Source organism: Pan paniscus, chromosome 4 (assembly GCF_029289425.2).
Source record: "Pan paniscus chromosome 4, NHGRI_mPanPan1-v2.0_pri, whole genome shotgun sequence".
Taxonomy (NCBI): domain Eukaryota; kingdom Metazoa; phylum Chordata; class Mammalia; order Primates; family Hominidae; genus Pan; species Pan paniscus.
The window spans coordinates 13,140,986-13,155,354 of NC_073253.2; the positions used below are offsets into that span (position 1 = coordinate 13,140,986).

Below are 14,369 nucleotides of genomic sequence, written 5' to 3' on the forward strand. Positions count from 1 at the left end.
AGGTATACACAATGGGAGGAGAGAAAGTAGATTGCTGGTTTTATACTTCGGAATTGAGTATTTAAGTCATGGTGAGAACAAACTATTACAAAGGAAGAGTTTGAAAATGCTATAAATAGGGTAAATCATTATGTTATGTGTATTAGTCAGGGTTCTCTAGAGAGAGAAAACTAATAGGATATATAGGTCTATATCCACGTAGATCTATACATAGATCTATACCCACGTAGATCTATATATAGATATGTATAAAGGGGAGTTTATTAAGGAGTATTAAAATCACATGATCACAAGGTCCCACAGTAGGCTGCCTGCAAGCTGAGGAGTAAGGAAGCTAGTCTAAGTCGCAAAGCTGAAGAACTTGAAGTCTGATGTTTAAGAACAGGAAGCATCCAGCACAGCAGAATGATGTAGCTGGGAGGCTAAGCCAGTCTAGTCTTTTCATGTTCTTCTTCCTGCTTTATATTCTGGCCATGCTGGCAGCTGATTAGATTGTGCCCACTTGGATTAAAGGTGGGTCTGCCTTTCCCAGATAACTGACTGAAATGTTAATCACCTTTGGCAACACTCTCACAGACACACCCAGGATCAATACTTTGCATCCTTCCATCCAATCAAGTTGACACTCAGTATTAACCATCACAAGTCAACCCATTGTCAACTTGAACCCATACACATCTCCTGAGATCATAAAGAATGTTCAAATAAAAACAATAATAAAATAATAAGGTCATAATTATGCCTAATATAATACAACTATTCTTCCTACAACAGGAAATGCACCAATCCCCAACCCAAATACTATTACGTAAAGCTAACAACACTTAAATGCCGATAGAAAGCCAATAAATCTTATGTCACATGATAAAGGAAATAAAATGAAGTTATTTTCTTAGTACAAGTGTATACATTCACAAACACGTTTTTTAACAAGAGGAGGAGGAAATACGACAATTACAGTCCTCAGTTCTGCAAATGGTCACGTGGTCGTAGCCGGTATTGATTACCACCTGCTTGTACTACCCATTCTGTATTCCCTCTACCTTAAGCAAGCACCTCAGCAGGTCGTGGTTTTATTCCTGGTAGAGTCACCCAAACCTTCATTCCTGAAGGGTCTGGGCCATTTGTAGTCCTGCCTAGATTGGGTTGCTGTAGTTTCTCACTGACCTTAATCACAGGGCATGGTAATATTAAGAGTCACTCCAAGGGATCTCCTGTATTCCACAATATGCTTCCTTACCTTCATTGTGGAGTAGTAGACTGATTTCATCTTGATAGTCCAGGCCAATCACACCAGCCAACACAGTAACTCCCTTCTTAGACTGTTGACTTAAAGGTTGGAGGAGCCCAAAGTGTCCAGATGGCAATCTTAATTTTTAGTTTAATGGAATAATTTTTGTGTCTCCTGGTGGCAGATTCCTCCCTCTGGAACTAAGGCCTCTAGGCCAGCAGAAGGTAATGTTGCAGGAATAGGAAACAAAAATTTTGCTAGTGGATAACTAGGGGTGATGGTGAGTGGTGCCACTTTCACTTCCACCCCAGGATTTCTGGACCCATGAATCCTGGCTGTGGGAGAAATGGTAGCATACATTGGACACAGATTCAGAGCATACACGGTCTTCTGGAGAACTTTTTCCCAGCCCTAAAAAGTATTGTCACCTAGTTGGCATTGTAATTGTGACTTCAAAAGGCCATTCCACTGTTCTATAAATCTACTGCTTCAGGATGATGGGGAACATAGTAAGACCAGTGAATTCCATGAGCCTGAGCCCACTGTGGCCCTTATTTAGCTGTAAAGTGAGTGTTTTGGTCAGAGGCAATGCTGTGTGGAATACCATGATGGTGGATAAGGCATTCCATGAATCCACAGATGGTAGTCTTGGCAGAAGCATTGTGTGCAGGATAGGCAAACCCTTATCCAGAGGAAGTGTCTATTCCAGTGAGCACAAACCTCTGCCCTTTCCATGATGGAAGAGGTCCAATATAATCAACCTTCCTCCAAGTAGCTGACTGATCATCCTGAGGAATGGTGCCACATTGAGGGCTCAGTGTTGGTCTCTGCTGCTGACAAACTGGGCACTCAGCAGTGGCTGTAGTGAGGTCAGCTTTGGTGAGTGGAAGTCCATGTTGCTGAGCCCATATGTATCCTCTGTCCCTGCCACCATGGCCACTTTGTTAGTGAGCCCATTGTGCCATGACAGGGGTGGCTGGGAAAAGAGGCTGAGTGGTGTCCACAGAATGGGTGATCCTATCCACATTATCATTACAATTCTCCTCTACTGAGGTCATCCATTGGTGAGCACTCATGTGGGATACAAATATCTTCACAGTTTTTGACCACTCAGAGAAGTCCATCCACATATCTCTTCCCCAGACTTCTTTGTCACCAATTTTCCAATCATGCTTCTTCCAAATCCCTGACCATCCTTCTAAAGCATTGGTTACAGCCCATACATTAGTATGTAATTGCTCATTTGGCCATTTCTCCTTCCATGCAAAGTGTACAACCACGTGCATTGCTCGAAGTTCTGCCCACTGGGAAGATTTCCCTTCACCGCTGTCCTTCGGTTTGTCCTAGAAAGGGGCTGTAGTGCTGTCACTGTCCACTTTCAGATGGTGCCTACATATCATGCAGAACCATCTGTGAACCAGGCCCTAGTCTTCTCTTCCCCTGTCAACTGACCATAAGGAACTCCCAGTGAGGCCATTGGTGCAGGCTGGGGGAGAGAAGTCAGGGTGGCAGGAGTGGAGACTATGGGCATTTGAGCTACTTTTTCATGTAACTTACTTGTGCCTTCAGGACATGTTTAAGCCCGATCATGTATATACCACTTCCATTTGATGATGGAATGCTGCTGTATATGTCCCACTTTATGGATAGATGGGTCAGAAAGTACCCAGTTCATGAAGGGCAGTTCAGGTCACATGGTGACTTGATGATCCATAATTAAATGTTCAGTTTCCACCAAAGCCCAGTAATAGGCCAAGAGCTGTCTCTCAAAAGAAGAGTAGTTACCTGAAGAAGATGGCAGGGCCTTGCTTCAAAACCCTAGAAGCTTCCACTGTAATTCACCTGTGGGGACCTGTCAATAGCTCCAAACAGCATCCCTGTCTGCCACTGACACCTCAAACACCATTGAATCTGCTGGGTCATATGGCCCGAGTAGCAGAGCAGCTTGCACAGCAGCCTGGAACTGTTGCAGAGCCTTTTCCTGTTCTGGACACCACTCAAAACTGGTAGCCTTTTGGGTCACTCAATAAATAAGCTGAAGTAGCACACCCAAATGAGGAATGTGTTGCCTCCAAAACCCAAATAGGCCCACTAGGCATTGTGCCTCCTTCTTGGTTGTAGGAGTGGCCAAATGCAACAACTTGTTCTTCACCTTAGAAGGAATATCCTGGCAGGCCCCACACCACTGGACCCCTAGAAATTTTACTGAGGTAGAAGTTTCCTGAATTTTAGTTGGATTTATTTCCCATCCTCTGGCATGCAAATGTCTCACCAAAAAGTCCAGTGTGTTTGCTACTTCTTGCTTACTGGATCCAGTCAGCATAATGTCATCAATATAATGGACCAGTGTGATATCTTGTGGAAGTGAAAAGCAATCAAGAATATGACACAAAGCAGGAGAGTTGATATAACCCTTAGATAGGACAGTAAAGGGATATTGCTGGCCTTGCCAGCTGAAGGCAAATTGCTCCTGGTGGGCCTTATGGACAGGAATGAAGAAAAAGGCATTTGCCAAATCGATGGCTGCATACCGGGTACCAGGAGATGTGTTAATTTGCCCAAGCAATGAAACCACATCTGGTATAGCAGCTGCAATTGGAATCACCACTTGGTTAACATTATGATAATCCACTGTCATTCTCAAAGATCCATCTATCTTCTGCAAGGCCGAATGGGAGAACTGAATGAGGATATGGTAGGAATCACCACTTCTGCATCTTTCAAGTCCTTGATGGTGGCACTAATCTCTGCAATCCCTCCAAGGATGTGATATTGGTTTTGATTTACTAATTTTCTAGGTATCAGTAACTCTAATGGTTTCCATTTGGACTTTCCCACCATAATAGCCCTCACCCTACCACTAAGGAAGCCAATGTGGAGTTTCTGCCAGCTGCTAAGTATGTCTATGCCAATTATGCATTCTGGCACTGGTGACATGACCACAAGATGAGTCCAGGAATCCACTGGACCCACTGTAAGTTGGACCTGAGCTAAAACTCCATTAATTATCTGACCTCCATGAACCCCTACCTTAACTGGAGGACCACAATAATGTTTTGGGTCCCCTGGAATCAATGTCAGCTCAGAGCCAGTGTACAGTAATCCCCAAAATGTTTGATAATTTCCCTTTCCCCAATGCACAGTTACCCTGGTGAAAGACTGGAGGTCTCCTTGGGGATAGTTAGGAGAAAAATTAACGCATAAATTGTCAGTGGTGTAGTGGGGTCCTTCTCAAGGTGACCCAGCCTCCCCTTCATTCAAGGGGTTCTGGGTTTGTAAACTGGCTCAAACCTGGAAATTGATTGAGGGGCTGTGATTCTGTTTTTGTAATTCAAATTAGTCTTTTGTCCACTTGATCTGGAAGTTTTCTGTTTATACAAATTAAGTAGGAATGTAGTAGGCTTCCTATCAATTTCACTTCTAGGAGCACCGTAATTAATTAACCAATGTCAGATCTCTACATGAGTCAGAGTATTCTGATTGCTGCTTTGCCTCTGCTGTCCATTACAATAGCTACACCCAACTTGTCTTTGATGGTTGAGTGCCACCACTTGGCTCCTGCCACCTTGGGATCCAATTATTCACACTGCATTTAAATTTTATTGTTCAGTGACTGCGGTTCCCACTGTTAGATCTGACATACAGGAAAGACAAATTACAGGACTCTTCCAAGATCCAGGTGCTGTCTTTGCAAATCTGTTTCACAAAGCATTGGTCACGGGTGTGTCTTCTAGACCCTCCCAGCTGGGATGAGTAAGTCTAAAGTGACTAACCCACTCCACCATCCCAATCTCCCTAAGCCTTTTGATCCCTTCCCCTACATTAAACCAAGGAAGATCAGGCATTTCCGGCTCACTCACAGTGGGCCATATTTTAATCCATATTTCAGCTAACCAAGAAAATAAACTATTAGAACCTTTTTTAACTCCCAAGCTGCAACATTAAATTCAGAGTTCCTGCTTAGTGGTCACAAATCAATAGATTTCAGCCTGATCCGACTCTGTGTTCCTTCCACCATCATCCCACACCCTTAATAGTCAATACCATGCCTGTTCTCCAGGTTTCTGCTTATATAAATTAGAAAACTCAAGCAGTTCTTTTTGAGCATAGCAAACCTCCTCATGGGTCACACTCTGAACCTCACCTCTAGAGGCTCACCAGGAATTTACTCCAGTTATAGGTCTAGAAGCAAACAAGGGTGTTGAGGGTGGTTTGTAGGAGAATCACATTATCTTGCAACCGCCTGAGGGGAGGCCATCACTGTTGCCGCAGGCAGCGCAGGGCTTATCTTCTCAAATAAAGTTGGAAAGGCTGATGGCAGCATGGGTCAGGGAGGGATGCTGCCACTACTGGGGATGGGGAAGCTGTTTCTTCTATTCACCAGAGTTTACAAGCTCAAAATGTTTATTTTTGAAAGCAGAAATAAGCCTTGAATAAGAAAACTAAGATTGTTGACAGTTTTGAAGACATTATTGCTGTTACAGATATTGGTGACAATGATCTGTCTCCTTCTAATTATTCTGTAAAATTGGTCAGTAATGCAGTTGACAGATTTTGGCATTTTCCATGCTTATGTGACTTCAGATATCAGAAAATAGAAATGAAAGTGTTGTTTAAGGACAGACTGAATATTAAGTGATGGACTCTAAGCATACAGGAAACGAGGGAAATAAAGCATAAAGCATAAAGTACAAGAAATAAGGAAGAATGCTAACGCATTGAATGCCCTGATATGTACAACTGATTCCAGTTCTAGTTAAGTGAAAACAGAGAAACTGTTGATATTCCTCCATTTTTGTTCTTCAAAAAAGCACTTTCTTTGTATTATCTAAATTTATCTCAGAATGATGAAAGTCCAAGAATATGGTTTGTGCATCTTATGATTCAAGAATGGAGAATGTAACTGCTAAATGGATAGAGAATACTGGATGGAATATGCCATATAGATGTGTATATCAGTTATGTTGCTGGTACAATTAAGCAGTAGAAGAAAAAAACAGTAAAATATAAGGCATGGTTTTCACTGAAGGAAATGTTGTTGCTTTGGGTTACAATACAGTGAAGAGGTAAAGGGGAAGGTTCTGATTTAGTGAAAGTTCAGTCAATAAGAACAAATAATATTTGATATCTAGAATAAAGTCTGATACATTCTGGTTAATATTTTTTTAAGTTACAGATGCAAACACTAGGTCAAAGGAGGATTTTTGCTTCTCTAAAGTTACTAACCTATGGAGAGCTGAGTCTATTTCTTTTTCTTCTTCTTTTCTACTTTTATTTTAATGTCAGAGAGCACATGTGAAGGTTTGTTACATGGGTAATTGTGTGTCATTGAGGCTTGAGGAATGAGTGATCCCATCAACAAGGTAGTGAGCATAGTACCTGATAGGTAGCTTTATAACCCATGCTCCCTCTAAACCTCTCCTCTTAAGCGGTCCCCATTGTCTATTGCTCCCATCTTTGTGCCATGTGTAGTCAATGTTTGGCTCCCACTTATAAGTGAGAGCATGGAGTATTTGGTTTTTCATTCCTGCAGTAGTTCACTTAGGATAATGGCCTCCAACTGCATCCATGTTACTGCAAAGGATATGTGTTCATTCTTTTTCATGAATTGTATTCCATGGTTTATATGATTTTATTTTACAGTTCTTTGGTGATGGGCATCTTGGTTGATCTTGTATCTTTGCTGTTGTGAATAGTGCTGCAATGAACATACAAATGCATGTGTCTTTTTGGTAAGATGATTTATTTTTCTTTGGGCATTTTATTTATTTTCCATGGCTTTTTGGTTGATAAGCTTTTTATTATTCATTCAATTTCAGAAGTTGTTATTGGTCTACTCAGGGTTTTAATTTCTTCCTTGTTCACTCTTAGAAAGCTGTATGTTTTTAGAAATTTATCCATTTCTTCTAGCTTTTCTGGTTTGTGTGGATAGAAGTGTTCATAATAGATAATAATTCTGTTATTTTAGAACAGGCAAAATTATGTAACCTAGAACAATAAATGCCTATGCAGTTCAAAAATGCACAAATAATAGAGGCTCAATAGCTGAACACTAAATTTTCTTAAATGTACCCTTTTTAATAAAACTTATGCCTCTGTTTTTAATATTAAATGATCAGTAACTTATATAGTGTTTCAGGAAACACAGGTATAAATATGTAAAAAATGTCTAATGGAAACTAGATCCTTGTATTAAAATGTATTTTCTGTTTGTATTTTTGCAGTCTAGATTAGTAACTTAGAACAATCTATAAGTTTGAACAAAATGCACAATATTTATAGTTTGTTGAAATAATACAGTGGAATTGTTAATAAAATAAAATTTTCACATTAATTCCTCTTTGGATATTATCTTTTTACCTAAATTGGTTAACATGAGGCAATTCCAATAAAAGAAAATGCCAAGAACATATTTGTAACTGAGGGAGCTATGAATAAAGTGAAAAGAGCAACTACAGTTTCCTTAAGGGCCTTTATCCACCCAAGAAAACCTGTTATGCTGGTTTGATAATTTTTTTAAAAAAAGAATTATGATATCTCTAATCTCTTACTAATTTAGCAAACATAGATCTTTATTTAACTATGTTAACATTTCCATAATTACCAAGAAGATTACAAATTCAAATACTGAAAGGGGAAGACATTATATGGAAGAGATGTCATTTTAAACAGATAAAAAAAGAAATGTTGACACTTTGGCACCTTTGCTGTTCTTAACAGAATAGAATGCGTGTACGTGTGTGTGTCTCTGTGTGTGTGTGTGTGTGTGTGTGTATCAAAGCAAGTTACAGATTTGGGCTAGGTAGACACATTTTAGGAAAAACATATTTTATTGAATATATTTAAAAGCATCGATTGCTGTATATCCAAAGTAATAGGTACAAAATTACTCAACAATCTCAGAATATCTTAGAGACAAAATGTGATTTTTATGAAATTACCAAATGAAACAAGTGTTTATGATGGAAAATTGTATCTTGACTTGATTAATCTTTTAAAAGTCAACTGATAAAAGTGGCTGCCAAAAGGAACTAACAACTGCTCCTGGAAATGGTTTCTGGGATCTGTATTTATGAATTATAAATCAATTTATTTGATTAATGAATATTTCTGGATTTTCAAATCCTTTAATCCTCCAACATTTGGAATAAAATCAAATATAAGACTTTGTAGAAAATTTTCTGAAACAGGTATAAAAGTACCACCTCTGAGATGACCTCTCTGAAAAATAAGCATACTAATAAAAAAAATTGGACTGCCTTATTGTGTATGCCTCACAGGGTTACTTATAATGATAAACAAGATAAGCAAACAGCAGTAAGTGTTTTTGCCTGGCCACACATTACCTTCTTATATGTTGTATATAGTTCATCAAAGTATTGATGGAGATTCTGTAAAGATTAAATGAAGGAATCAGTATACAATATATAAGAAGGAGGTATGTGGCAAAAAAAAAGGTTGCTGTTGTTCACTTACATTGTTCATCATTGTAACTAATCCTGTGAGCCACGCACAATGAGGCAGTCCAGTGGTTTCCTCTCTCGTACTACAACAGTGGTACGCCTGGGTAATCTATGCCAGTTTAAGCTGTAGAATCATACAGGACTTATTTCACAGAGTTTTTACAGAATCAAGAGAAATGATACATTTAAAAAAACATTAAATCTATAAAGAATTGTACAAATATAAAGTGTTGTGATTATTATCTAAATACTAGTTTTTATATGTCACCAGGGAAGAGTTGAAGCAGAAATCTTGACTGAATGTAATATATATTTTTTATATATATGTGTATATATACATATATATATACACATGTATATACACATATATATAAAATATATCTATTTATACACACATATATACACATATATGTATATATATACATATCATATATATGAAACATAGTTGTAGTAAATCGCAAGCTCATGAAGGAGAAAGGATCTTCTAAAACATACATAAGATGGGGTGACAGATTTAACTTGCACTAATACTGAATATATAAAGCGAATATCATGCCTCTGAGTTGTCTATAACTCTTCTGGTCCTATCATGATCTTCCATGTGCTAGCTAATGGTGAAAAAAAATAACTTTCATATAACCTTTAGTTCAAGCTGATTTAAATCTTAATAAGATTCAGAAAATCAAATATTTTATTTCTTTTTAATAGTAATAATGTAACAGCTTGAATGTCAGATTTTCTGCCTTCCATCTCCCTTTCATATCTATTCCATAGACATGTCTGGCTGGGCAAGTGAAAGTGGGTGGCTTCCTCATAAGTTAGCAGGTCAGGGACTGATGGCAGTGTGTCTGACTCTCTCTGGCTCTCAAGACAGTGTCCCATTTCTTGCTGGCTAGAGCAGCATTTGTAACTGTTAAACAATCTGTATTTTGGGGATCAACTCTATCTCCTTGAAGACTCAGTTGTTCTCGGAATGTTCCAGGCTTCAGGCCTTAGAATCTGTGTCATTCCCACAGTTCATCCAGCCTTTTACCTGGGAAGACATATCTCAAGTTTGCTATGCATAACCTTGTCCAATTCGGTACCATGCCGCATCTTAGTACCATGTGGGAAGGTCCTCTCTTCAGCTGCTCAACCTTTCACTTTTTCTACTGGGCTGGATTAAGCCATGTCTACAAAGTATCTCTGCATAGTGGTTCCCTCCAAGAACACTAAATGAGAATCCCAAGCAAGATTCCACCTCACGTCCCTTATGTAAGAAAACTTTCCATTTCTACCAAGGCACGGAAAGGTTAAAATTTGAAGAAAAATATGATATTTCACTCCCGTGATTTCTTTTTGTTTATTTTTTCACAATTGTCTATGGGTGATTCCTTTTTTATTCTCCTCTTAAACAGCCTCTATCTACAATAAAAAGCAAATATCCAGGCTATGATGTTATAGATGAGAGGGTGTCCTCTCAATAGTGGGAAAAACGCTGTGAACTGAGACCTTTTTGACACACTAAATGAAGGAAAATTATTATAGAAAATATTTTATCAAAACAACTCAACAGCCTTTCACATTTTCAAAACTCAAAACTCTTTGCATTTATTTTAGAAATATTTCTAATCCTCACCCCTATATAAACAAGAGCACAGTCTCTTTTTTTCTATGTAAACTAATTCAGTAATGTCATAATCTTCAACCTCCTCCTGTCTTCTCAATCCAAGAAAGAAAAAAAAGACACAGACATCTAGGGCACACCAGAATGAAACTTTGATTATCAGAAAGGTTAGCAAGAAAACTATCTTAATATTTTTAAAACCCCTTCCCTTACAGAGAACTTAGTCTTTAATCATTGTGCATACTATTGACTAAGAATATGGATATAATTTTGCATTAAGAAGCTGAAATAATATGTAATTTGAGAGAAACTTAAGAAAACTAAATATCATTTTTATATATTGCAGGGGTTTTTTTGCTGTCACTTAAAAAAAATTAAGAGAAAAACTCAGTTTAGATTAACTTGTCACTTCTTCCCATCAGACAATCTAACTTCTCAAAATAATATTGAATGTCCCATAGCCATTCTAGAAAAACAGTGTACTGTCAATCCACGGACGGAAAACAATTTCAGAGAACCTGCTGCTCGGGTAGGTTATAAACATGAATCCTAAAATTAGTAGGAAATAGTCAATCTGTTGTAACAAAGGTAATGTTAATCTCTGCACAAATCATAATGTGTACTGATTCATCACTGGGCTACTTGCAGTCACGCAAATTACTGGAGATGAGAAGGTTTATGCTAACACCATAATGGGGAGGTAATTATAATAGAATTATGCTCAATGAGGAGAGTGACTTTTTCATGTTCACTATTGTTATGTTCAGCCCAAAGATTAAGGAGTATTAACCAAACACTGAATAAATGCTTTTTTTTCCCTAGAGTGAGACTATAAATTATCATTTTGTTATACGTTGTCTAACATTGCTACGACAAGTTACCACAATTTTATTTATTATCTCACAGTTCTGTAAGTTGGAATTCTGACGAAGGTCTCACCAGGCTCAAATTAAGGCATCAGTAAGATCGTGTTTCTTTCCATGCTCTGAAGATGAATCTGCTTCCAGGTTCTTTGAGTGAGTTCCTGGCAGAATTCAGTCCTATGTGATGGTAGCACTCAGGTTTCCATTTCTTTGCAGCTTGTCAGTCTGGGGTGATTCTCAACTTCCAGAGGCCACCCACTTACCTTACCTTCTTCTTTTAAAGCTATCTTTACAGGCGCATAGATGAGGCTGGAAACCATCATCCTCAGCAAACTAACACAGGAACAGAAAACCAAACACCGCATGTTCTCACTCATATGTGGAAGCTGAACAGTGAGAACACATGGACACAGGAAGGGGAACATCACACACTGGGGCCTGTTGAGGGGGTGGGGGGCTAGGGAAGGGATAACATTAGGAGAAATAACTAATGTAGATGACGGGTTGATGGGTGCAGCAAACCACCATAGCACGTGTATACCTATGTAACAAACCTGTACGTTCTGCACATGTATCCCAGAACTTAAAGTATAATTTAAAAAAAAACATGATAAACAAAATTAAAAAAAAATCCCAGAGAATATTTGGGAAATACAAAAAAAAAGCTATCAATCGCTTGTCTTTTTCATGCTTTGAATCTCTCTGATCTCCTCTCCCTCCTTCTCTCTCCTCCTTTACACATCTGCCACATATCTCTAATGGGCCCTTTTGCATTCTTCTGTTACTTTTAAGGACTCAGATGATTATCCTGAGTTCACTTAGATCATTTAGAATAATCTCTCTATTTTGGGGGCAGCTGACTATAAATTCCAACCTCAATTCCATCTGCAAAGCTCCTTCTTAGCAATACCTAGATTATTGTTTGATTCAATGACCATGGGACAGGGATTTGAGAGGGGGGGAAATCTTTACAATTCTGCTTCCCACAATTTGCTTACTTGCCTTTCATTCTGTAATCAGCAAGTCTGTGAAATTCTAGGTGCCAGACACCTTTCACTTGTCACAATATAAGAATTACTAACTCGTGACTGTCAATTGCAAATAATAAAGTGCAGAGGTTAAGAGACACAAATAAACACTCTTTTCAATAAAATGTATTATAGAAACACTTGTGTATGGGTGTCAGTGGAACCGTGAGCCAATTAAATCTCTTTTCTGAGGCATAAGAAAGTTTTATGGTAGTAGCAAGGTGGTGGTTCAACTCTCGGGAGGGTAGCAGAGAGCAAAACTTTACAGAAAAGATATGATCTGATTATGCTAGAAGATCTTAGTTCAAAGTAGAAATAAGAGGAATTGAGATTCTAGGAAGAAGTAGGGTGCACAGCAGTGAGTTGTGTAAAAGCATACAACATTCTAAAAATTGTGGGGAGACAATGGGGTATAGGCATGGCCAAAAGAAAGAATAGAATAGTTGAAAGACAAAATAAGTTGCAAAAGTATTAATAGGTTGAAACAAATCTATAAATGCCTTGACTACTACTGCTAGGCGACACTAAGAACAGAATGGAGGTAAAAATCTAGAAAACCAGATATGTGAGTATGAGTGTGTATGTGTGTATTTAAGATAGCTGTAGAAGTTTAGTGCAATATAGACTTGATAAGGGGACATAATGCTGAGAGATTTGAAAACTATAAGAAAATAATAATTTAGGTATTTTATTAATAGAACATCTCATGGTACACTTTATATGCTCATGTAGTTTAACTCATTTTTATCTGTGAATGTCATAAATATAAACATAGGTTAAAGCAGAATCTAATTGATTCTTTGGACAGAGATTTTACTTTGGAGTCAGAATGGTTTCTTTATTTTCATACTGCTTTTTCCTTTTCCTTGTTCATGTTGGCTAGGCATATTTACTCCTTTTGTATTTTAATCCTTATTCTATGCATTTACTTATGTTAACAGTATCAGATTTGGGAAGATAATTTAATTATGCACAGACATTTTCCCTCTTATTTCAGTATCAAAAAATTATTCAAATACGAAGTGGCACTGATTCAATGCCTTATTACAGATGCAAGCAAAAGATTGTCAGCAGGTGAATTTGTGTTTACAATTCATGGTCGTGGGAAGAAAAAATAATAAAGTTTGGGAAAATGGATGCTAGCATAAAAAGCAGAATTTAAATATCTCTTTGTAGGCTCACAATTAAAATAGTTCTCCAAGGATATTACTTTACATGGACCCATGACAATAACCATCCTACTGTAAATTTATTTGGTTCTTGCATGATAGTACTGCAAACTCATCACTGCTGACCTCAGACAGCTTTCACAGATGTGCACCAACAAACACAGTCACAACACACTGGCCTTATTCCATATGCTACTGATAAAACGGCATACCATCTCAATAAGATTAAGCAAGAGAATAGTTATTTTTTAATGTAATATTGACTTTTTAAATATCTATATGACCTTAAATAGATGGTTTTGAGTTATTATATTTTACATAAAAAATAGCATTTCTTTTTTTCTAATTTCTTTCATGGTACATGAACTGTCTTATTGATTATACTGCATAGAAGAACAGCAAGAACACAAACTAGAGAAAATGTACGATAAAATGTTGATATTCTTAAGAAATATTTTTAAAATACACACACTAAAAAGTCACCAAATGTTTGTTAAACTTATTTCAGTGTGTCAATTGTATTGTCACTTAATTTTCTCAACAAACATTTATTGAGAGGTACTCTTCTATAAGCTGTGAATTCGGTGTTCAACAAATCAATGCATATACATTTCACATGGGTTGGGGCAAGCAATAAAGCAAATAAGAGAAAAGTATAGTAAATCATAGGATGATACATACATGGAGAGGATGAAAGATAAAGCAAAAAAATTGAATATAGATTGTCAAAAAATGGGGTATGCAGTGTGTGTGTGTGTGTGTGCGTGCACGTGTTTGATGGGGTTGTGTGCAGAGGAACCTAAGAACACTACAATTATAAATGGTGAAGGCTTTCCTGACTTCCTGACCTATGGGTAAGACCTGAACGTATGAAGATGAGCCTTGTGGATTTCTGGGAATGAGCATTCCTAGAAAAGAGAAAGCAAATGCAAAACCCTAATTTTAGAAGACAGTAGTATGGTGGTAAACAGACTCTAAAACATTAAAAAGCCACGATTTTTAGTGTTTG

The 14,369-nt window shown here is 37.7% G+C and overlaps 1 pseudogene; it reads right to left on the minus strand.

Moving 5' to 3' along the window:
• Positions 1-1,374: 1,374 nt before the first annotated feature.
• Positions 1,375-11,483, minus strand: LOC129397868 (uncharacterized; annotated as a pseudogene).
• Positions 11,484-14,369: the final 2,886 nt, after the last annotated feature.